This window comes from Crinia signifera, chromosome 3 (assembly GCF_055691185.1).
Source record: "Crinia signifera chromosome 3, ASM5569118v1, whole genome shotgun sequence".
NCBI lineage: Eukaryota > Metazoa > Chordata > Amphibia > Anura > Myobatrachidae > Crinia > Crinia signifera.
This window is the reverse complement of record NC_139219.1, coordinates 284,905,455-284,914,797: the sequence shown is the minus strand read 5'-3', so window position 1 is coordinate 284,914,797 and position 9,343 is coordinate 284,905,455.

Genomic DNA, 9,343 nt, shown 5'->3' with positions numbered 1-9,343 from the left:
ACAATTTTACAAAAGACTCAACAATATCATCACCATGCACACAATATTAAGTGCACACGTCATTTTAATCACACAATATATATATATATATATATATATATATATATATATATATATATATATATATATATAAATATATAATTCACAAGGATCATAAGCAATTAATCACTTCAGATAAAGTCTTCCAAGGATTGATTGTCCAACCTATTGTGTAGTATACACACTACTATTTGTACACAATATTGTACATCCTATCTTCCATGCAGCAGCCCAGATCACTTAACACAGGTTTCAGGCCGTGTCACGGTGGCTTGAAACCTTTCACACCACTGGCTGGACCCAGAATATTGCTGGGCTTATCACTGCTGGCAGATTCTAGAGCACATATAGTCATCCGATGGTCTGCACATGTGTAAACCCTGAATGTGACTGGCCGCAGCGAGTTACTCACTCGCTGGACCGTTCGCATCGGGGAGGGAGTGATGGTGGCGGCGCTGGGCCATGGGCAATTCCTGCCGGGGGCGGGCGGCTAATGTCACATGAGGTCAGTCGCCTGCCCTGTCAAAGGTATCATACCTTTGATAAAGCTGCTGTAGCAGGGAAACGCGTCAGCAGTGCTGCTGCTCTTTCTGCCACCTCCACCACTTTGGATTGTAGTCTGGACCAGCCCAGTAGAGGATCCCATTGTTCCTTTTCAACAAACATCACTGCACACCATTTCAAACTTCATCACCCAGGTACCTGAGGTTCTCCATCTAACTGTCCTAGATCAACTCCAGTGGATTGCGGTTATTTGTGCCATCTTGGGCCGACCACGTGGATACCAGGACATTTCAACAACTAACATATATGGAGCGGTAACTATGTTTTCCTCTAGATAAACCTGGGCTTACTAGGAACGGACTCTCCTATTGCTGCTATAGTGTGGAATTGGGCGTTTATTATTAATTATATTTTATACATACCTATTATGTTTATTGTATTTATGTGTTCATGTGCTTGTTTTTTATTTAAGTAAACAATTTTTGTAAAGATCATCCAGTTCTCTTTTCAAATTATTTTTAGCGCTGCTACCACCTTTGTGTTTCTGTTTTCATACCTATACAGGAGTAACTAACCTGTTACATCACAGCTTCTGGAAACCCACACCTACCAAGCGCCCCCTAGACCCCTCCCCTATCCTGGACGGGTTCGACATTTTTTCTTTGCAAAACAAGAGCTATAAGCATTACTTTCAACCCATCCATTCCTTCCTACAGGTGCCAGTCTCATTCAATTATTTGCTTTATTTAATTTAGATTGTTTGGTGTTTGTCAATCTTTGAAAAGCTTTATAAGCTTTATAAGCTGTTTTTTTTAATCTTTATTACTCCTTGGCTGTTGTTTTTTCTCTCCAATTCACAAATGCTTTTACTACCTTTTATCTGTATTGATTATACCAGCCACTTCATCTATAAAACGTTGCACACAATAAATCCAGGGTGGTTGAATTCCCGGGTCACTGGACTTTGCTTAACCATGTTATAGCCCAAGTTTTTGCAGCACTGTGAAAAGGATATATGTAATAACCTCTAGGCGCTGCTTATTTATATAGCACACATATATTCTGCAGCGCTTTAGAGAATAATTTGAAGACTCACATCAGTCCCTGCCCCAGTGGAGCTTGTACAAGCACACACAGACATTGTAGGGTTAATTTTGCTGATAGTCAATTAGCCTACCAGTATATTTTTGGATTGTGGGAGGAAACTGGAGTACCCAGAGGAAACCCACGCAAGCACGGGGAGAATATACAAACTCCACACAGTTAGGGTCATGGTGGGAATTGAACCCATGACCTCAGTGCTGAGGCAGTAATGCTAACCATTACACCATATGTACTGCCCACATTGTTTAATTCCTTCTAAACATAAGTCTTCCAATATATGATATGAGTTGTTATAGGCTAATACTTATAATCAAAAAAAATAAAATAATTGGACTTCTTTCGTCTGCCCATTAGTTTTTGAATGGTATGGAGATGAACACTTGAGTTTAACTTATAAAGCTGAACATAGAGATCTTCAAAACATGGCGACAACTAAACATCTGACAATGGTCAGATACCGCTGACAATGGTCAGATACCGCTGAAGACCATTGAGCTTAAAAATTGTAGAGCTAAATAGTTTTGCTAAAACTGGAGCTGATGTTAGAGCTTTAAAAGAAAAAATAAGCTGCCATTTATGCGCAATCTACCTCTAAAGCCCTGCACAGCCGGGGGCAGTGGCTGATGTCACGGGCCGCTATGCGGCACCTTTTGAATATAAGGCTGGCGTCTGCTGGGAACAGACACTGGTTCTAGTTTTGTTGCAGCCATTGGTCAGTGCAGAGTTTTCCTGGTTCCCAGGCCCTTCAGCCCAGAGGTCCTTGTGCCTGTCAGCATTTCCCAGTATTTCAGCTTGTTCCTGGTTCCTTGTTTCCAGCAGCAGTCTGTCAGCCTGCTTACCCCTGGACTTCCTGTGAATTTCCATCATCCCGATAAGTTAGGGGTTGCATACAGTTATTATCTTTCTGGTTTCATCTTGTGTATTGTTGCATCCCTGCTATTGTTATTCTCTTAATTACGTTTCCATCTTGTGTATTGTTACACCTGGTATTTTGTATTTAGTGTGTCATATTTTAAGCATTGTTGCTTCCCCGGAGACTCTGGGGGTACCCCATCCTGTGTGGGTCCTTTACTAGCAATCCTCTTGCACTCTCCCTGCCTCGACAGACCCGTTGTCTCATGTAAGGCCTGGAAGCATCGAGATTGGATCCGTCGTAACCAGCTCCTTCAAACACGGCTGTTAAAGGTGAAGCCTAGCACCACACATGTCCGCCGACCACAGGTAGAGGCAATAGAGTTTAGGGTTCAGGTTTGGCGGTGCCTCCCAGAGTCCTAACAGGAACATTTATGTTTGATTGTCTAATCAGAATCAGGGTGGAGATAAACACGTTAAAGTAGTCAAAAGGCTTCTTGAGCTGCAGGTGTCCAGTGTACTGGATTTGCCCCTTTAAGAGGCAAGGCTCTAATGAACTTAAGATAATAATTGGCGAAGCCAAGGAAATGCTTTATTGCTCTTAAGATGGTTGGCTGAGTACAATTAACGATTTCTTTACTGTTCACAGGGTCCATCTCCAGCCCTGTTCCTGAGATAACTTATATGGGACCTCAAAACACATTTCTTGAGTTTACAATACAGGTGATTCTTACATAATTGAACCAGTACCTTCATGACCACTTGCATATGAGATTACAAATCAGTGGAGAAGTTTAGGATATCATTAAGATATACCACAACGGCTTTATATGGAAGATTTAAATTACAAAATGCTGGAAAACAGCCGATAAGACTGAAGGTCATTACTGAGTGTTGACAGTGGTTTTCCATTCATTTCCTTGGCTGCTAAAGATCAAATAAATCTAATTTGGTAAAAATAGTGGATCCTTTAACTAGGTTGTACAGTTCCACAATAAGTGAAACTGTATATATGGCTAATATATATATATATATATGTTCTTAATGATCCATCCTTCTTAACAAATAAACTTGCTCTGGCAGGGGGGAAGAAGGAATAAACAATTTGTCAAGGTTTTACATTATATATTCCATCATAGCTTAAGTTTCAGGGATAAAAAGTGGGTAAGTCCAATCTGTCAGTGACATTTTCCCAGGGATAAATTTTTTTGGGACAATCCCACTCCCCATGTGGAGGAATGGAGTAGGCACCCTGCTTACTGAAAACATTGGAAAAGGATGAATACAGGTGTGGTACTTGAGGACTGTTTGACAGAGAGTTACCACACATTAGAGACATGCCTGGTAAACCATTTTCTCCTCCATGATTTTATTTTGAAGTCCAATCTATTTGAGGGTTGTGCTTAAACAACTATGGTAACCCAATAACTATTTAATGTGAGGATTGAGGAATAACTTCAAATTCTAACTTTCCACTGTGCAAAGTTCCAGTCTGAACACAGAGGGGAAAAGTCAGTTGAAAGACCTGACCATTACGAATTCGACTTTTGTTGCAGTCCGTTAGAAAAATTGAGCGCTCCAGGGCTTGGACAAGAAGGTTATATTTTTGAAATGCTGCTTGTGAAATAAAGTTAACTGCAGCTTCAGAATCCAGAAGAGCCTTTACCTCTTTAGATCCCAAGGATGTTTCCAATTTCACAAAAATTACAGACTCCAGACTCCCACAATCAATCTTCTCCCATTACAGATTAGGAGGCGTTTAAAGGCTGAAGGAGACAGGAAGACACCAGATGATTAGAGTCACCACAATACATGCATAAATTCTCCTGGTGTCGAACAAGCTCTATTAATCTGCGTAGGCTCCTCTGTGGGGACAGGAGCCGGAGGACTTAACATTGAAAAGACCAGAACCTTGGTCATTCACTGCATCCTATCTCAGCCTGGCATTCTCTGAACTTTATTACACAAGGATATCAAGTCGTTGAGATTGGTGGGTAAATCTTTTGTAGCCAAATCATTAAGGTCACCCAATCTAGAGCTGCCCCGTAAGGAGGGATACAATATACACAAGTCAAGCTTTGGCAGTTTGGAAGTTGGCTTCTTGTAATGTAAAGTGTACACAACACTGGTTTAGGAAACCCCAACACAATTAAGAATTCCTTTCAAATGTATTAGGAGTAGGTGTCTGTAAATGGGAGGCTGGGTAAGGAAGAGATGGAGGGGTCACTTGTGCTGGCATTGGAATGGACTGTGGAGGGGTGATGGTTCTTGGTTGAACTTCTTGGTGTAAAGTTAAGTTCTGTAAACACTGGGCCAGCTGACATAGAGAAGCCTCCAATTCCTCCAAAAGGGCACAAAATACTCTGGAGAAGCTCTGCAGTTTGTCTGTTCACTGTTTGGATACACCACTATCAAGCACAGGGGTGTGGATTGATTCCAAGAAGGTTCAGAAATGACTATGGACTTGACTAATTCTGGATGAGACCTGCCATCTCCTAACTTCCTTCCCACACAGTGCCACGCCCCACTTCACCGCCTGCCGCCTTAAACATGTGGCTGCCTTAACGGAGATCTGCCGCATCGCATAGATAGGTAAGTAAAGCACCAGAAGATTGCTACGGTGGTGATCAGTGAGCCCAAGTTCAATGGATACACCTTGATATGTGTAAAACCCTGCATATGGTCATACGCAGACAACATGTACATACTGTATCAACATGTACTTAGTGAACTGAATCTGGAGAGTTCAGAAACAGCTGTTATGTCCCAGCTCTGACACAGAGTTCATAAAGGGAGTTCCTACTCAGCCATAAGTGCTCAGGCATGTATGCAGCAGTTACTGATTTATGGCCTTTTTATGGGCAGTCCTTCTGCCTGCTCGCAGAATAAGCCCATGGACGCCTGTTTTCTGTAAATCCAAATGTCTTCCGCAGGGTCACTCTGGCAGCTTCCTCTTCGGCAGCCATGATGGTCTCCCCCAGGGCCTTCAGCAGTCAGAGTCTTATCACTTTAAAAACAAAACCAAGGCAACACATTTTGCAGGTTATCTGTTGACAGTCAGTATACATATGTGAATACCTCGGAAATTATTGAAAGCATAACATTCCAATACATTTATCTACATTAAAGGAACACACAAGTAATTGTAATCTAATCCCATGATGGGGCCGAGGGGTAGATGTATGATACAGCGGTATGGAGGAGAGATGTTATCAGTGCACATCATGTGTAGTGATAACCACTTCTCCTCGATGTAGGACTGCAGTAATTACCAGAACAGGAATCCACAAGGCGAAACACAATGGCCCCCACAGGGAAAAAAACAAAAAACCTATTTGCCCCCATATAAAAAACAAATCAGACTGATCCCCACAGGTAACAAAATAAAATACACTGGCCCGTTACATGAAAAGAAGAGACCAGTAAATAACAGCTGAACTAGTGGTGGCGGCTGTAAACTGGTGTGGGCATCTCTAGATCTGGGGGCATACTCGACTGTCAGGGAGCCGTCCGGTACCCCTTGAGAACAGCCCAAGGCACACTAGTGGGCCACTGCACAGTGATTGAAAAACTCTGTATTAATCCAGTTTGCCTAACAATTGTCTGTTTTCCAGTGTATTCCAAACATTCTCATTTGCTCCTATACTTACCAGACTTTTGTTCCCACCAGATATATTGGACAGGTACCCAGTTTACGGTGCACCACGCAATAAGGAATTATAGTCCCAATTAAGCAATAATAAATACTGACCAGATTTAAAAAAATGTTTGATGAGGAAAGGGACAGAGGGATGGGATATGATAGGTGCACATGGGGAGGTAAGAGTCAAGGAAAAGACCTGCATATATTACTGATGACACATGGAGGTAAGTGAACGAGGAGAATAAAGGACAAATGAGAGCAAGGATATATGTGACGGATGAGTAACTGAGGGTTATCTGAAGCCTTCCATGAGAGCACAGCTAAGCAGTACCACTCAAGGCCATTGTGTGCCGTGTAGAGCATTATCATTTTTTTGTTGCTGAAATGTTCACTCTCAAGGTGCCCCATACACGCTGTGTTTATACTGTGCGATGTGCACTCCCACGGGCATCCCATCACATAGTTCAAAAAGGATTTGCTGCACATATCTTTTTGAACTAGTTTACTATTGTCACTGTCTACTATTGTAAAGCGCAACGGAATCTGCTGCGCTATATAAGAAACTGTATATAAATAAACTAGTTCCCGAATGCATCGCATGCAATGCGATCTAGGCCAAAACGCATGCGATAATCGTGTGTACACAGTGCGATTTTTGCTAGTGGACAATTTTGACTAGATGCACTATGTCCATGTTCACTATGTTAGTCTGTGATATAATCAAATTGGCCTTGCCTGCACACTCTGTTTTGCTACGAGATACTGAATTAGTGGGGCTGCGCATCAGAACTAGCTGCATGTTTATCACGGTGCGATTTTGGCTAACCCTCCAGGGCCCAGTCCTTCCCAAACTTTTTCGAATCACAGCACCCTAGAGTATCCGAATTTGTTCACAGCACCTATAGGCCAAATGTTTAATGAGAACTTCAGAATAAAAAAATGGAATAGATTGCGTTTATACAGTATGGCATCCTTAGAGGTCCAGTTATGTGATGAGGAATAGGATTCACTTGTTTATCCACTTATTTTACAATTGAAAGTCACAAGCACTTATTTTCCTTGTTACATTGACCATAAATAATTTGAAAAAGCTTTTGCACATATTCCCAAAGAGAAAAGAAGTAAACTAGATCCAAAATACATACAATGCAAAAGCTTTACTCCCGGAGACACGGAGATGACTGACACTTGGCTTTATCCCGGACCAGGCCTCTCGTAGCATTTTACCTTTAACAGCTACTTTAGGCCACTTTTCTATAATTGTCACTTCTCAGCTCCCTTTGGTCATAGGTTAATGTTTCACTGGACCGTTTTTGGGGGTGGATCAGTGCCCACTGTGATCCTGTACGCATGCAACATGTCTCCAGCATCTTTGTTGCGGCAAACATTCAGAGTCTGTATTTCCCAGATGTGTGATGCTGCTGTAAATGTGGGCAGCTGCGAAGGCTCGGGTGGGAGTCTCTATACAAATCCTGGGCTTCTATATTACAATAGTTTTACATATCCTTTAAGTCAGATATTGCATCAGCAGCAACATTAGCATACAAATATGAATCATATATGCTTAGGTAAGAATATAGGGCACATGGTCTGTCTCTAACAGCACCAACTTATTAGTAATGTAAAAATCAAGAACGAAGCCAAAACCATCTCTACTGTAGCGAGTCAACCAGAACTGTACTGTCACTGTTTTACTTGTTCCTATTCTGGCTGTTGCACAGTGATCCAAATGAATTCCTAGTATATGCAAGTATACTTGGCCAAATAAAGTGGATTCTGAAGTGCTGCATTATGCTACTATGGCGTGGAGTATCCCCGCTACCAGGGGCACAGTGCATACACACAGCTAGGGATCAGGTTGATGGTACCAGGACCCATCTTCCTACCCCAAGCTGCATGTGTGCATTACGCCCATGTCTGCGGGGCCACCCAACGCCATAGTAGCAGAATGCACCCCATCTGTTGGTATTTTGAATTGATGTTGCACTTGGTTTATATTGCGATAGTTCTGCTGCAGTATGATATATTGCATTTCAGCGTCATCGCAAGCTGTATTGCACCCCCTGAAAGCATTGTCACGTCAAAAACGCATCTACAGTATCATAGTACTGTACATCAGTTTTGCATCCAAAATTAACATTTAAAAAGATACATTACTGTAAAGTTTATGGGTGTGGTATAGGGTTCCAACAGTCATTATCCCGACAGGCCGGACCCAGACAGCATGGTGAGCACAACAAAGCCCGTTGCAGGCTCGCTGCGGGCACGGTGGCTTGCTATGCTCGCCACCTATTCTATTCTCCCTCTATGGGAGTCGTGGACTCATGCTCCATTCTACTACTATGTTGTTGAGTGTCCCGCTATCAGGGGCACAATGCACACATGCTGCTAGGGACAGGTTGATGGTACCGGGAACCATCTTCCTACCCCAAGCTGCATGTGTGCATTGCACCCATGTCTGCAGGCCACTCAATGCCATAGTGGCAGAATACACCACATCCATTGTTATATTGTTTGCTAAAGTGAATGTTTTGAAACAAAAAAAAACTACATTTTTCTACAAGATGCAGGTTAAATAAAACAATTTGTTAAAATGACAAGCAATGTGTGGTGTCATTTTCTTACCTTGCAATACTTGTACTGAAGCACCTAGATCAGTGATTTCCAACCTTTTTTCCTTGCGGCACACTAAATAAGATTTGAAAATTGCCAAGGCACACCATGAGATCCCCACAGTGCAAAACACATTGGCCCCTACAGGAAAAAAAAAAACCTTATGGCCCCCATATAAAAAACAAAAATACATTGGCCCTTTACATGAAAAGAAGAGGCCAGTAAATAACAGTTGAACTGGTGGTGGCTGTAAACTGGTTTGGGCATCTCTAGATCTGGGGGCACATTTGAGAACAGCTCAAGGCACACTAGTGTGCCACGGTACAGTGGGTAAAAAACACTGACCTAGATAATAGCCTTGCAGGTTTCAAAGTTTATGTGTCCCAAAGCCTGGGCAGGTATGTGTGTCCCAAACTGGAGGTCCTGAAACAACTGCCCAGTAGCCAGGTACCGCAGGGTAGCCACAAGCCTCTCCTGAGCAGATAGAAAACAGCCATCTATGATCTATCGAAAGGTGAGCTTCATGGGAAATCGAACACAATTGCACAAATGTATGGCTAGCAATACTGTTTTATCCACATGTGGACG